Consider the following 16,986-nt stretch of genomic DNA (forward strand, 5'->3'; position numbering starts at 1 on the left):
ATAGCAAGCTGTAGGCCAAGGTACCTACATGGGAATTCCGCTAAGTCACACTGGAGTAGTGCAGCCACCCTTTGTCTGTCCTCCACGTCCCCTCTAATCAATATGGCCGACGACTTCCGGTAGTTCACCTTAAGCCCAGAAGCTTCACCAAAAGCTTTTAAAGTCTCCTTCACAAAGCTCAGATCCATGACTGTAGGTTTGATAAACAGGGCTACGTCATCCGCGTATATAGAGATCCTTTGCATGGCCGTGATCCGATGGAATGAGCTTAGCACACTAGCCGCCATAGCTCGCTGAACGAGTCTAGTCAGGACATCCATTGCGATGACGAAGAGCAGAGGCGAGATAGGATCCCCCTGGCGCAGCCCGCACGTATGCCCAAAGCTCTTCCCAGCCACACCATTGACGATCACTTTGGTGGTTGCAGTTTGCAGCAAGATCACCACCCAAGTCATCCATCTCGTACCAAACCCTTTGGCAGTCATGACTTCAAACAGGAACGACCATGACAAGGAGTCGAAAGCCCTCGAAATATCAAGTTTCAGGAACACTCCGGGCGATTTGCGTGCATGAATCCTCCTTGACACTTGTCTAACTAGGAGGAAGTTATCATGAAGGTGCCGACCTTTGATGAAAGCAGATTGATTGGCTTCAACGATCATGTGCATCTGTTTTCTGAGGCGGTTGGCAAGGACTTTGGCGAATAACTTAGGCATGTTGTGTGTCAAACTTATTGGCCTTAAGTCCCCAATTTCTTCCGCATCCGGTTTCTTGGGTATGAGAATGATATGTGCTTTATTCAGCTTCCCAAAACCCCTCCCATCTCCTACGTAGAGCTTCAACATGACGGCCATGACATCCTTCTTTATGATTGGCCATGCCCGTTGATAGAAAGCCGCAATGTATCCCTCAGGTCCAGGGGCACGATCGGGGGGAGTTCCTTGATGACCTCCCAAACCTGCTCCTCTGTTATGATATTCTCCAGCTCCCGCAGGTCATGACTCTGCACCTGAAGGAACTGCAAGTCCAAGGTGTGCTCTGCTGCCATATCCTGCCCAATAATCCTCTCGTACGCTTGGAAAAAAGCCTCCTCCTTCTGCTCCTGATCCGTGATGGTGACTCCCTCTCTTTTTATGTGCATGATGAAGTTCTTCGCACGACGCCCATTCGCGAATGCCTGAAAGAGTTTTGTGTTGGCATCTCCCTGCTTCAGCCACTTCATTCTCGATCGTTGGCGATTAATGGTACGCTCCAACGCGGCCAATCCTAAGAGGGCTTGCTTTAAGCTTCGGCGCAGCCATAGTTCCTCACTTCCCAACATCCGTCGCTCTTGAGCTATGTCCAGTTTGTGAATCACCCAGTTAGCCACCCTCATCAACAGCTTGACATTGCCGACCTTTTTCTGCCCCCTCGCCTGCAAGTAGCTCGCAGTATTTCTGAGCAGAGCGTCGAGTCTCTTGTATGGGTCCACCATGTCATCACTGCACGTCCAGGCCTCCCTCACCGCCTCATCAAATCCTTCAAGTTTCGTCCAAAACAACTCAAACCGGAAGCGCCGCTTGGGGCAAAAACTAGCACTAGTCGTGAGAAGTAGCGGCCCGTGATCCGAGACCCCAGTGGAAAGTGCCTGCAGCAATCAGTCCGTGTTCTCGAGCTCCCAGTCCACTGTCGTGAAAACTCTGTCGATCTTTGTCCAGGTTGGTGTTTCCCTCTCGTTGGACCACGTGTATCTCCGTCCGTGCATGTACATTTCCTTTAGCTCATGATCATCCACGAAGTCTCTAAATCTTCCCATCATCCTTCTATTTATGTTGGAGTTGCTTTTGTCCGCAGCTCGTATGACCATGTTGAAGTCTCCAAGCAACATCCAAGGCCCCGGACACCCCAAGCACCAGTCCCTGATCTCTTGCAGAAAGATAGTTTTCCTTTCATCGCCCTGCGGTCCGTACAACACCGTGATCCACCAAGGTTCCCCCATCTTGACATGCACCCTGCCCGTGAGGAAGTTGGCATTGAGCATGATGTTGTCCACCTTAAGCACCACGCTATCCCAAGCCAAAAGAATACCTCCACAAGTGTCCACCGCCGGCACATAGGCAAAGCCATCAAACGACGGCCCCAAGCATTGTATTACAACAAATTGGTCCATTACATCCATTTTAGTTTCTTGGAAACAAACCAAGTTAACTTTCACCGTTTCCACAAACTCCCGAACGGCCTTCCTCTTGGGTGGATTGTTTAGGCCCCTCACATTCCAGCACAACACCTGCGGGTGTATATCCATGAAGGACATATACACCAACCTCCAAGCTAGCTCTCTAGTGTGAGCATAGCACGACCGCGTTGTTTCCCTCCATGTCTTGCACAGTTGGCACTGCCTTGCCAAACAACCCCGCAATGATCCTGATATGTTGCTCCCGCAGCGGGGAATCAAACAAGGCCCGAAGTTCGTGCACCATCCCATCATCCGCCACCATGTCTTCTGGCACCATCCCAAGTGCATGAAGTAGCACATCCTCTGCCGGGTTATCTCTGGACCGGCTGGTAGAGGCCGTCTTCTTCGTTGCTCGTGTTGTGCGCTTGGGGGTAAATGGTGTTGCCTCTAGCCTCAGCTTGGCCACTTGTATCTCCTTAAGTAGTGGCGGCGCCAGCTTCTTTATAATGTTGGAGCAAAAGCCCTTGAGCTTGTTGTACGCCACTGCTTCCTGTGCAGTCATTCCCACCGTATCTTCCGGGCCACTATGCAAAATCAGCGCTTGCTGCTCCGTTTCCGCAGTCGCCAGGGTAGTGTTTATGTGCCCATTTCCCGTGCATGGGGGCGTCCCATCATGCATGGGCATGCATGCACCGCCAATTGGGCGCTCAACTGGGGAAGATTCCCTAGGCTCCTATAGCTCGGTCCCACTACCGCTGGCCACATCCACTGCTTTGTCCTCATCCTCCACCGAACCTCCCTCATGCATGTCCTTATCCCCTTCCTTGGAGACCGGGTCCGCCCTCTCTGTGCGTGGATTGGTGGGTGCCACCTCCAAGAAAGTGACCTGCCGGGGCCTGGGCTTCACTTGCTCCCCAACCTCATCAGCACACCCACCCGGCAACAGTGGTTCCTTGGGACCAACTGTATGAGTCTCGGATCTGGCCACCGGCATCACGGGCCCCATCGTATCAGCAGTCGCTATCCTATCTGATCCTCCCACGACCTGGCCCACCTGTGTTTCCGCGCCTCTCCCTTCCGGCCACAGAGACCGCGCTGTCTCCACCTGCACAACGGCCCTCTCCGGGCTGGCCATGGGCGCAATGATTGCCGCCAGCTGGCTCCCCATCGCACTACCACTTCCATCCAATCCCGCCCCTCCGTTCAAACTCTGATCTTGCCTTGGTGATCCCATTGGCTGCGCAGCTGATGGTCTAGTCAAGCGGTCAAAAGCTGATGGTCTGGTGGAGAGACGCTCATGCACCGAGCCGAATCTGCAGGGGGGCCCCCGTCACCGGCTGCATGTGAGGGATTTTCCAATCCTGCCCTTCGCCGGACATCACCGCGGCGGCCATCGTACTCCGTGCACCACCACCATGGGCAAAGCCTCCTCCAGCTCCGGCGCCGCCCCTCTCGTCCCGCACTCCAAAACGCCAGACTTTACGCGATTTCGCAGGTCCTCGACCGCCGCCCATGCCCGATGTGTCAGGATCCTCCGGCAAGCCACTCTGCTCGCTACCTGACGAAGCACCCAAGAACTGTGGCTCTTCTGCCGCTGTGTAATCCGAGATCTCATCCACGTGAATCAGTACCTTGTACTGGAGAAGGGTCGGCTCCATCAGTGGTGAACGCATCCCCGGCTCCGCCACCGCCGGCGACCGCAAGGACGGAATCTCCTCCAGCTGCGCTGTCCACGCCGTCAACCTGAACGCCGAGAGGTCTGAGCGAGAACTCGTCTCCGGCTCAATCATGTCCACCAGGCAGGATGACCCCAGCAGAGTCTCCGTCACCTCCCGCTCCCAGGCATGCGGCGGAATCCCCTCCATCACGATCTTGGCCTTGAACTGGAACACCACATGGATTGCCTGAGCTTGCTGGATCCACTGCCTGAAATACAGCCGAACGCCCCTGGGCTCCATGACCGGCATGGCGCTCACCCGGTTCCGATCCTCCGCCCGCGCAAATACGACGAGGAAGTCCTCCGGCCGGTGACGATGGATCGACACCCTTTCGGCCAAAATGCCGGCCTTGTCCTGGAGCGCCTCAACCACAAACTCCGGCGAAATCTCCCTCCTAGCGCCGCCCGCGTACACCACCATGGCGAGTTGGAGGCGCCTCTCCAGATCATCCATGGCCGGGGTGCGCCGAACGACACACAGCTCTGACGGCACCATGGCCGTGTCCATCTGCATCTGCAACCTTGGGGCCGGGGAAGGGGACGCTGCGCGCCCAGCCGCGGCCAGGCCTCCTCTGGGCCCGGGATGGGGGCGGCGGTGGCGGAAGCGAGCTGCTTGAGGGGGTTGCCGACCGGGAGGTTCGTCGCGCCACCATGGCCACAGCCTGACGGCGGAGCTCCGCCTCCGAAGTGGGACTGCGCGGCCGCTTGCATCCCCTGGTGCCATGCCCTTCCTCGCTGCATCTGATGCACACGATGGGGTTTGTTCAATCATGTAGGAAGTGGCCCTCCCGGAGGCACCGGAAGCAGAGTCCCTCCATACCAGGAGACATCTCGCGGCGAGGGGAAGTCGAAGGCGGGTGTGGGCGCTGCTGTAGGGCCTGCAGATCCCGATCATGGCGGCGCCTCCACAGGGTCTTCTTGGACAGCGGGGCCGGAGCCCAAGGCGCCACCTACCTGTGACCGCCAGCTCCAGCGCTGGCAACCGCAACTTCCGCCGCGAGCCTCGTCCCCGACGAGACCTCGTGACCACCTGCGGCGCCGGACGACTCCGAACACGAGGAGATGCCGAGGCCAGAAACCACCGGCCGGTCCCCCGCGTGATGAGAGGGCGCAGCCACCGAGTTGGGGCTGGAGGCCATGGCGCAACGCCCGCGCCCGAAGGGGAAGAAGGGGGGAGGACGAGAGGGGGTGGACGCCGTCGCCGGAGTGGCCGACGGTGGGTGGGGGTGGACGCCGGCGTCGGAGTGACGCGCGGCGGGGCTCTCGCTCTCGCTAGGCTCTCAAGGAGCAGGTTTGGTTCTTCTAAGTGAACCGGCCTATCACACTTTGTCATAAGTCAACAGAACCCTAGGCTTTTCCAACAACTATCATCAATAAATAGAAACAAATAATTGATCATCCCAAGATTACATCGACCAGAGGCCTGGACGCAGGCTTGATCATTTTCGTCACCGCCACTTTATCATGAGTGCTCCATGGACATTCTGGTTGGCCGACCATCTTCCAATCCCAGAGTCCATTGTACCGCACTTGGCCATCCCTGAGCAGAACAACACGTTGTAAAGATCTGCACATCTTCACAAGATCCCTCAAGAACTGTATCTGGCGTGATGTCTGCGTGAATCCAATCATGACCACCTCCTTCATGTTCCGTTGCCGCAGCTTCCGCTTCGGTCTCGGCCAGAGCCACCACGCTATCTCCTCTCCCTGCTTCTCGTCGGAGTGAGCCACATGAATGTGCAGGACCTCGAGCGACCGTGCGGCAAGCACGAGCACGCGCGGCCACGAGACGTCCCAATTCGAAGGCAGGTCAGCAACGAGGAGCCTCTTCAGGCCGAGGAACGGCGTGGCCAGGTGCATCGGCACCACCCATCTACTTGGCCCGGTGAACCGGAGGACGAGGCTCGTCGTCGCAGCTGGGGCCTTCCCGAGGAAGTTCGAGGGTTTCTTGCTCCCCAGAATGTGAGGTTCACCTGCGTGAGGTTCGGAGCGGAGTCGAGCCTGAGCACCACGGTCGTGCCTATGCACGCCAGGCGGGCGAGCATTGGGAGGGCGCGTACCGTGATCCTTGAGAACGCGCATTCTTCCACGACGAGCTCCCTCATAGCTGAACCAGATGACCGAGGTCCGCCGTGCGGCTGCATGAGATGAGATGCAGCACCTGAAGCCGTGTGAGGTCGCTGAACAGCCTCTCGTAGACGGCGACGGGCGTGGACGCGGCCACGCCTTGCAAGACGAGCGTGGTGAGCGCCTCGTAGCTGTGCAGCGGCGGGAGCGTGGTGTTGCCGAGCGTCAGGCTGCGAAGGCGCGACCTCCCGCCGTCGTCGAGGCAGTCGTCGGGGAAGGGGTAGGCGGGCCCATCATGATGGCCGGACGCTGGTCTGACGACCATCTCCAGATCTTCCACGCCCCATGAGCCGACAGCGGCGGCGATCAGACGCTCGATGCAGCCGCCGTGATCCGTGGGGAATAACTCGAGCCAGAGGGTCTTGACGCGGCGAGGTGCGTCGCCGTCACAGTCGGCTGCCAAGAAGCTGGTGACTCCGTCGGCCAACGCCCTCGTGCTGCCCATCTCGCAGCGCGCCAAGAAACCGTCGCGGATCCCGGCCATGGCCGGGTCAGGCGGCAGGTTGTCCTCGCGGAGAGCGACGGCCTGATCGTACTCTGGCGGGAGTATGTCGCTGACCCTGAAGTCGAGAGCGGGCAGGTCACGAGGAACACGCGCCCAGCGCCTAGCGAGGACGGCGGTGGAGAGCGCGGTGCGGGTGTCCAGCCTGCCCACAATGAGGCCGATCAGCTCGTCAGGAAGGGCGCTCAGGCGGTCCTCGCCGGCGGCCCTGCGTGGTGCTCGCACGAGACGGCGCAGCTTCTGCTTCTCCATGGTTGCAGATTTGGTGCATGAGGTGGGGGGCCTTGTGGTGCATAAATAGTCAGGTCTGCCTGAGAGAGAAGTTGGATCTGACGGGGAATTCAGGTCCGCCCAGGGAGTTCGATTAGGAGGGGAATTCAGGTCTGCGCAAGCGCACGGCACCGTCTGCTGGCGGGAGAAGTTCGACTTGGCGGGCAGTTCAGGCCCGCTGCGCGTCGGATTTACATGGCACCATATCATTCCCATGGAGTATTTGTTCACATCGACGACAAAAAACGAACAACACAAGGTATTGGCCTAACCTGCATCTGCACATAGGCTTCACAGAATATATGCAACGTGTTTGCTTACTTCTAGTTGTCAACTGTCATGATCAAGGGCGATGGTGGCCGTCAGCAGCACAATGCAGAGGATGCCATTAACGGTCCCATGGTAAATCCCATCCGGCAGGTGCTTCGGCCTTCGGGTAGAGGACAGGCAGAGCCCTGAGCTTCACCACGCCGAAATACAGCGGGTCAGTGGCCGTCCTCGTGCTTGCTATCTGAACCTTGGCCGCCAACATATTGAGCCAGAACGAGTGCATCGTCGTTGTTGGGTCCATTCCTTCTTCGAGTCCGAGGTCTCTGCTCGTCGTTGACGAGTTCTGCGGTGGGAGCCGGACATCTCGGCAGCCGATCAGGTGCATCCGGCCGTCGTCTGGATTGTACGCGCATTCCAGAGACATCCCCGATTTTCGAGGCCAACGATTCTCAAAATTGATGAGCTGGGCCGATACATTGAGCAAGACTACCCACAGTGGGACTAATATAGATAGTAACATCATACATATCTAGATAAGTAGATGACGTGGCAAGCAATAAATGAAGAAAAAAAATAGTAACATAGCTAGTTACTAGTAGTATGAGTAACATCACACGTATCAAGGCAAGATGTGTCTATAACCTAATAAATAAAGTGTTGCATGTTACCACACATATGTTACTCCCCACTATAGAGATAGTAACATAGAGTAGTAACATATGCATGTTACTAGTTTATGTTACTAACCATTGTGGCTAGTCTAAGATGCGCGCCTCCGTTCCAGGCTCTTTTGTTGGTATGCCATCTCGGTGTTGCGGGGGTGAATAGCGCTCGATGAGCTGCTCGGCGGAGAAGACCTCCAAGTGAAGGATCGGATGCTCAATCCATTCCTGCCGGAACAGGTCCGGCACGGTCATGAAACAGAGAGTGAGCCTATCAGCGAGGCTGGACAGGCTCCTCCTGTCATTGCCAGTGCCATCTCTCTTGGGACAGAGACTTGGCAACGATCTTGCGGAAGTCCGATGGCAACTCGCTCCTCCGGCGCAGCTCGCCGGCCTGATCGACCTTCGTGTAGTTGTACTTGTATGGCACCAGCGGTATGCCATCGTCGGGATTGTAGCCCCAGAGACGTGGCGGGCTCATGTGCTGCCGGAATGACAGAAGGGGCGAGTGCGCCGCTCCGCCGGCTGCTCCGTCCACGCCGGTTATCTTCCCCGTCATGGTGTCAAGGCGGGTAAGAGCATCTCCAGCCGCGCCCCCAACAGGCCCTCCCCAGGCCCCTTTTCTGTCGCCGGCGCCTAAAAACGGCTCAGACGCGTCTCCAGGAGCTCATTTTTCGTCGGTCAGGACCGAAACTAGCGCCGGCGGACTCAGGCCGAACCCAGCGTGCTGGGGGCGCTGGGGCAATCGTTTTTGGCGCGAACGAACGGCGGGCCCGCCGAGTCAGCGACCCCCGCGCCTCGTCGTCCTCATCGCCTCGGTTTCCCGCGGGGAATCAATGCCAAGGCTGCCGCCGGTCAGCCTTCCATTGATTCCTCACGGGCGGCGCAGTGCGGCGACGCGCCGCCTCCTGCCGCGCGTACACACGTCGCCACCCCCGGTCGCTATAAAAGCCGTCCCCTCCCGCCACGCGTACATATGTGGCACCCCTCCCCGGCCGCTATAAAAGGCCCCCCCTCTCTCGCCGCTGACGCCCTCTCTTTCCCTCCCTCCCTGTCTAGCAACCGCGTGCACGCACAACCGATGGGTGAACGGTTCCCCGGCGACGCGGCGGCGGCCAACGGCTTCGGCCGCCGCTCTCTGCACGAGTGGGGAGCCCACCTCCTCCATGAGGCGAACTACCCGGTGCCCCTCGACATGCGCTCACCGGGGCAGTGGAGGCTCAGCGCCAGGGGCGTCCCCGTCCCCCCTCTGCCCGATGTCGAACACCCTGGCTACTTCCACGCCGAGATCGAGCATGTGCGGGCATCCCTGTCGGAGGAGGAGCGGGCCCTCCCAGAGTACGACGCCGGCAACCACGAGGCGTGGGCGGCGTACTTCGAACGCCGGCAGGTCGAGCGGCCCGCCTCCATCAACAACGCGCCGGTGGTGCGGGGGCGCAACAACAGCGACTGCCGCCGCCTGTGGTGGGCGCCCCCGGCCGCACTCTCCACGCCGCTCAAGTACCTCGAGGGCGGCAATGATCCGCCGCTCGAGTACCCGGCGGCCCGTGGCTGCCGAGGAGAATGCTGGGCGGGTCCTCCTCCTCCTCCTCCTTCTCCTCCTCCTCCCGATCCTCCTCCCACTCCTCCGGGTCGCCAGCGCTCGTCAGCGTCAAGGCCAAGCCCGTGGAAACGCCGCTCGGCCGCCGCACACGCAGCGCCGGCCTCGTCATCAACGAGGGCGGTCGTGCCTCCTCCTCGGCCCCCCCCCCGCCTCGTCAAGCCGAAGACGGAGCCTGGGCTCGCTGCCGTGAAGAGCGAGACCGATGACGCGCTCGACGACGAGGCCGCCATGAAGTGGGCGTGGGAGGATTGGGCCGGGCTGGAGATGGAGCGCCAGCGCCGCGCCCTGGAGGAGATCGCCACGCGCCGCCGTGGCCGCGAGGAGGGAGGCATCATCGTGCTCAAGGACAGCGACGACGACGCGCCGCCGCCAACCAAACCAGTCCGTTAGGGTGACCCCGGGCAGGGGTCCGGCGGGGACGGCCGTGTGAAGAAGGAGAAGGAGAAACACGACGGCGGCGACGAAGGCGACTACGTCGCGTTCAGCAAGTTCTTCGGCCTGTAGGCACGAAGCCCTTTGTTTTCTTTTTTAGTAGATTTTATGTTTTCTATATGTAAAAAAACTGTAGAACGCCTAAATATCGCCGAATGTATGTCGTGTTTGCCGAATTTTGGCTGAATGTCTTTTTAAATATGTTTACAAAAAGGGCGTCTAGGGGCGACCTGGGGCGGAGGCTGGGAACCCGATTGCCCCCACGGCGAAAATATCGCCGCTTCGCCCCCAAGCGTCGCTTTTTCTAGCCCCTGGGGGCGAACGGCTGGAGATGCTCTAATGGACATTGTCGTCAGGAAGAATAGGCACACCCGGAAGTTGCACGCCATCTTGCCGGCGATGCCGCGGCATGCCACCATGCAGGCATGCCCTGTCTATGTGTTCCCGACACCCTCGCTACATTGTCGTGATCCAGTCTTCCCATGGGGACAGGGCGCGAAACACCACCGACACCAACGCGGTGCCGGTCCGGCCGACCATGTCATATTGCTCCTCGTACTGTCCTCGTCTGCTGCTTTTTCGATAAAGGATGTTTTTATTGACTCATAGCGTAGTATCGAGTGATACAAATATATTGAGTACACAGCCGACCTCTGCATAATTAGAATGCACACAGCCAACACAGCACACACACAAAATCACACCGACCAAGAGCAAAGTCATATAAGACCAAAGCTATGCCTAGGCGGATGAAAAAGAAAAAGAAACGAAGAAAAGAGAACGGCAATTGATGATGTACAACAGTGACCAAGTGCGCCAACAAACTTTTGACAACAGAAGGACCGAGAAGGGTTCTCCAAAAAACGACGCCTCCAGGAAGGGAATGACGTACAAGCGCAGCTGTCGCTGTATCCAACCACCGAAGGTCAAATATTGGGTTTTCACCCTGAAGATCCAATCCGAGCAAAGTCCGGGCAATGCCATCATCATGATTACGACGCAATAATGTCGCCATTGCCAGGTATAACCAACTAGGGCCAGACCAGAGTTTTCACCCCGGAGTTCAAGACTGCGTACTTGACAAGTACCACCCAATCAAAGTCAAATTATGTTGTCTCCTCCGCTTGCCTCGATCCCAATAGTCGCATATGCGCACGGTCCCCATGATGAGCGATGACCATGTTTGCATAGGTAGGCTGACGAGATTCGACAAGAGCCACTAGCGCCACCCGAAGAAGTCTTTGATGGAAAGGACAGATTACGGCACTGCCAAATCCAGAGTTTAGGAAACTTCGGAGGCCCTGCACCATCCTCACAAGTGGCAGGCAAGGCTGATCTGCATGAGACGACAGCACCACTCGCTTCCACTAGCTCCATCGTCCTCACTTGTTGATGCAGATCATACAGGTTGAAGCTTCTCAGGTGACTACTATCCGGCCGATGATGAGCAGTATGCTGCCAGAATTATGTTGCCACCCGACCTTCAGCCCAAGCCAGAGCAGAAGATCAGCATGACCGCTCTTGCCCGGTGAAGATGTGGGCGATATCCGCGACAACTGCGCATGGCCACCGCCTCAACCTCCACTCAATGGCGGGAAAGAGAGGATCAGTTCCCGTGCTCTTGCCAAGGAATTAACAGCGCATCGAGTGGCTGATTCCATTGAAATATGGCGTGCCCATGAATGATGTGTTCCATTTCGAATGGGCCGACGCTGTGGCACGACCTGCCCGTCGCTGCCATGGAGTTGCATTGCCAGTCGGGGAGCACGGCGTTGACTTTTCCATAAGCGTAGCGGTTAAGGACTAGGCACGGGTCGCTGCCGTTGTATACATCTCTTGCATGGTTGAACACCACATCATCAGTGCCGCTCGAATGGAGCGCGCTGCCTGCGCCAGCGGCGAGCTCTTGGGGCCGGTAATGGTACGTGCAATACGAGGTGAGCCCTGACACCAGCTGCACGGTGTCAAAGTAGGATGCGTCAGTCGCGCCGCTCGTGCTCCGCATCGTGCCGACCACCGCTCAGGTTGCCAATGTGAGCTTCTTAGAGCATCTCCAACCGCGCCCCCAGCAGCCCCCCAGGCGACTTTTTACGCGCCGGCGCCGAAAAAACCCCAGTCGCGCTCCCAAGACGCCGAAATCCGCCGGCTCGGCCCGTTTTTGGGCCCGGCGATCGCGGGCCGAACCGGCGCGCTGGGGGACGCTCGGGGGCTCCGGCGCAAGGGAAAACACGACTGGGCCCCCTGTCAGGCGAGAAGTCAAGCCAATCGTCCAGATTCGCCTCCCACCCCCCACGCGCTCGGCCGCTACCCTGCCTATCCCAGCGCCGCCCACCGCTCACCACCGCTAGATAGGCCATTCCCTGCCGGAAAAGAGAGGAGGTTTCGCCGCGGCAGCCTCTCCACCACCGTCCGGGCGATTTTTCCGGCGTTCCGGCCACGCAGGGCGGTGTACCGGCAGGTGTGCGCCCACCACGCCCGCAAGGTGTTCGGCGAGTTGCCTACTCGGCAATGGACTCGGACGATGAGGAGGCGCTCGCTGCGCTACTGGAGGAGGAAGCCGAATCCGACGTCCAGGAAGAGGAACATCTCATGGTCGCCCTCGCCGGCCTGCTCGCGAGCAATGAGAAGCCACGACGAGGTGGCTCGGCGCCGGGGTGGATGAAAGCAAAGAACCGGCATCGTTTGCAAGGCTACTGCATGCTCTACTCCGAATACTTCGCCGACGCTCCACTGCATGACGACAAAGTATTACGGCACCATTATCGGATGAGCCGAAAGCTTTTCCTCAGGATTGTGAATTTCATCTGGGAGTTTGATAGCTATTTCAAGTGCAAGAAGGATTGCACCGGCAAACTCGGATTCACCTCAACCCAGAAGTGCACGACAGCGATGAGGATGCTTGCATACGGAGCTCCCGGTGATTCACTCAACGATTATGGGCGCATGGCCGAGTCCACGACCATTGAGTGTTTCTACAAGTTCTGCAGGGCAGTGGTGGTAGTGTTTGGACCGCAATACTTGCGAACACCCAATGCGGAAGACACTGCTCGGATCCTAGCACAGAATGCAGCAAGAGGATTTCCTGGGATGCTTGGAAGCATCGACTGCATGCATTGGAAATGGAAGAACTGCCCATTTGCTTGACAGGGGATGTACAAAGGCGTCAAAGGCGGTTGCAGTGTGGTACTTGAGGCGGTGGCCACACAGGACCTCTGGATTTGGCACTCCTTCTTTGGTATGCCAGGAACTCACAATGACATCAACGTGCTGCAGTGCTCCCCTGTCTTTGCCAAGCTTGTTGAAGATCATTCTCCTCCGGTGAACTTCAAGGTCAATGGGCGGCACTACAACAAGGGGTACTACCTAGCCGATGGCATCTATCCGAGATGGTCTACATTTGTGAAGACTATCTCAAACATTGTGCCAGGAGGAAAGAAGTCCCACTTTGCCAAGGTTCAGGAGGCTTGCAGGAAGGATGTCGAGCAGGCATTCGGTGTGCTCCAATCTCGATTTGTTGTTGTCTGGTACCCTACTCAGACCTAGTCGAAAGATCAAATGTGGGAGATCATGAATTGCTATGTCATCTTGCACAATATGATCATTGAGAGCGAGCACGAAGAGCCAGTGTTTGACACTGAACCATACTACAAGCAGGGTCCTCTTGCCCAAGTTGATCACCAGCTACCGGCAACCTGGACTGCCAACCTCAATATGTGCCAGGAGATCCAAGACCCATGGGTGCATCAACAACTGCAGCAGGATCTGGTGGAGCACCTATGGAGGCTCAAGGGCGACGGCTAGCTCGACGTGTGATGAAATATGCGTTTTTATTTGTTGAACTATATAATTTGTATTGAACTATTTGTTGAACTATTTGATTTTTATTAATTTTGTGTGATGAACTATGTGATAAAAAATATTTCGGCACCAATTCACGCCGAACCACACCGAATATAGGCCCATTCACGCCGATATCGGGTCATTTTTCACCGAAAGTGGGCCGAAAAATGGGCCGATATCAGTGCCTGGGGGTGACGGCTGGGTGCCCAACTGCCCCAGAGCCGATTATACCGCCGGCTCGTCCTCAGGCGGCGATTTTTATACCTCCTGGGGGGGCAACGGCTGGAGATGCTCTTAGGGCAGCGTAACACCAGTAGTATGTTGTTGTCCGCCGTGACCGGCGGCCGGAGGCTGCACAGGCCGGAGTTCTTGGCCTAGTCCCACGGGTTAACGCCTTCAGCGCTGCACTTGGGCAAGGCAGCGCTCCCGACCATGCAAAGCACCCGCTCGTCGGCTGTCATCGTCGCCGTTGCCCCTCCCCGTCTCTGTGTACACTCCTTCAAATTTAATCTTGAGCGTGGTGCGGCCGGCCGAAAGGTTGGACTCCGGCGACACAGCCGACATATCCGACCCGTACTCCGGCGTGGCGCTCTTCCGGGCGAGGACAAGGACGAGGACGCCGCTGACGTTGATGGCTGGCCTCGCATGGTGCTCCTCGTCGTCGTCAACATGTGTGACCACGAATGTTGCGAGGGACAGCGGGTTTAGGCAACCGGCGGACACCCTTCTTTGGCGCGTCACCGGCGTCGAACGTCACGAGAGTGTTGACAGCAACCGCTGCCCTGGTCATAGCTGACCTGGTCTCGCACGTAGTCGTGCACGATCCCGACCTCTTGGCGCACGTCGCCTGTGTACTAGCGCTCCGGCGCCCGGCTGTAATCTGTACATATATGTGATGAGCAATACCAGATCAGGCGCCAGTTCCTCCCCGCCCCTGTAAACCCTTCCCCTGCATCTCCCTCCTCTCTGCCGCTCATGGCCACCGCCACCACCTCCCCCTCCTCCAGCTCCTGGCCGTCATCATGATCTTTTTGTGGGCATGCTACCCAAGATGTTAAAAGGTGGTGGTCTTACATTCCACAATTGCCGTGCTTGCTTTGTGTGCTTTCAGCCTCTCCTCTGCACTTCATGTCCTCATGGCTTATGGTTCATCGTCGTCGATGGTTACATGTGTGTTGGTAGTTCTGCATGTCGTTGTTGGTACATTCATGATGATATTTCTCATATACATTGCTTCCCTAATAGTTATTTACTCCCAATAATGCTACACTTACGAAGGTTAACATAAATTCTTGCGTAACCTTCCCACAATAACACCCCCCCCCCCCCATTTTAACTGGGGGGCCACCTTCCCGCTGATCCCAATCACAGATTGCTATCTGGCCTATTATGTTAATTAAGTAAAACTAGCAAATATGTCAGTGCGCTGTAACGGGAGAAAAATAAAATCACAATCCATCTCCATCATACCCAATCCACGTCCTCTATTTCAACACGATACCACATTTGTGTCGTCACTTATCTTTCTTTCTGTCGTTACCGATGGTGGCTATTCTCCTGGCCACACCGCATCCAAACTTGGTCAATTTCAAGGCGATGAGCCCGACCACCACAGTGACACCGAACTCCACCAGCGCAAGGGAGTGCTTATAATTTGGAAAACTAACATCATCGAGCTAGACATGAGGGCCGGCCGACGCAAGCTACACCCTCATGCTCATGTGTTCCCACAAAATAAAATTCTCTAGCAACCAATACTTGTGAATTCAATAAAATCCATACTGCATCAACCTTAAAATTGAAGTTCTACATATATACTTGAAACATAATATTTGCAACAGAAAACTGAATTGTTAAGAAATCATACCCGCCAAAAAAGTATGTTTTTCCACCTATCGATCGAACGTTATAAGAAATTCACACTCAATTCTTTAATGTCGGTCATCAAGCTTTCTTTGATTAGCCTATCCGATTAGTTATCTTACCCCAAACACGTGGCTGCTACTCACCCGGCTGGTATATTAACTGGTGTGGGTCGATTTAAAAGAGCAAGGTGGGACTATTAAACATCAAATATGCTATGGCTCAGCTGGCTGTGGCAGCGCCGTGTTAGACGGCAAAGGTCGTGAGTTCGAATTCCTACAGGGCTAGCTCACACATGCCCGTGCGTGCATTGCAACATGATAATAAAATTACATGCCTCTAGCTTAATATAAAAATGGATCAAGACTCACACATGTTCGTATTCTCTAGTTCAACATGGCGCCCTTTAATTAGAGCCAAAACAACATATTCTCTTTTATTGGCACGTGCCCACAATTTCTTTCAATTATAATTAACCAATGTATTCTCTTTTGTTGACACATGAAAGCTACCACGGCCAATAATTTATGGTCTCTCTTATTTCCGACTTAGCTCAATGGGCTGGATGCGAAGCAGGCCCAGTATGGGAGTGATCGAGCTCACAATCTCAAAGACCCGACCACATGTTGCTAGCCAATCAAACAAATGCGTCCGCTAACCAATGGTCAACGTAAATATTTAAGAATATACTGCAACGTCATATTTAAAAAAAATGAACTTTTCAAAAAATGATCACGATGAACTGCCAAATATACTTGGCAACGTGAACAATTTTCCAAATAATGAATAGTTTTTTGAAAATTCCACACATTTTTGGAAAAAACACGAACAAAAAATATGAACGAAACATTTTTTGAAATTTACAAACATTTCTTAAAAACATGAACCTTTTATAGAAATACAAACATTTTTTTATTTTGTGAGCAATTTTTTATAATGGGAAAATGTTTCGAACATTTAGAAGAAATTTTGAAAATGTGTTTTTAATGCAACACTTGTTTTCAATTTTTTAACATATCACTAAAACGAGAATATTTTTCACTTTGTAACATTTTTCGAATGCATTTTTTTAAATCTTCAACAGTTTTTTAAAAAACAAACATTTTTGAAAAATGGCAATAATAGTTAAAAAATTAAGTAAATTCGGAACAACAAAAAATTTAAAATTGCAAACATTTTTCAAATAGGAACATAATTCTGGAATTCGTAAGATGAATTGTCGAATATTCTTGGCAACCAGAACAATTTTCTAAATTACGAACGGTTTTTGAAAATTCCATACTTTTTAGGAAAAAACAAGAACAGGAAATTTGAATGAACATTTTTAAAAATTACAAACATTTCTTACAAACATGACTTTGTAAAAATATGAGCATTTTTTAAATTTGCGAACAATTTCTGAAAATGGAAACATGTTTTGAACATTCAGAAGAATTTTAGAGAATGTGTCTCTTTAATGCAATATTATTTTCAATTTCTTTAACATATCGCTAAAACAAGAATATATTTTTAATTTTGAACATAATAGGTATTTAATCCCAACAA

This window comes from Triticum aestivum, chromosome 2D (genome assembly GCF_018294505.1).
Source record: "Triticum aestivum cultivar Chinese Spring chromosome 2D, IWGSC CS RefSeq v2.1, whole genome shotgun sequence".
Classification (NCBI taxonomy): Eukaryota; Viridiplantae; Streptophyta; class Magnoliopsida; order Poales; family Poaceae; genus Triticum; species Triticum aestivum.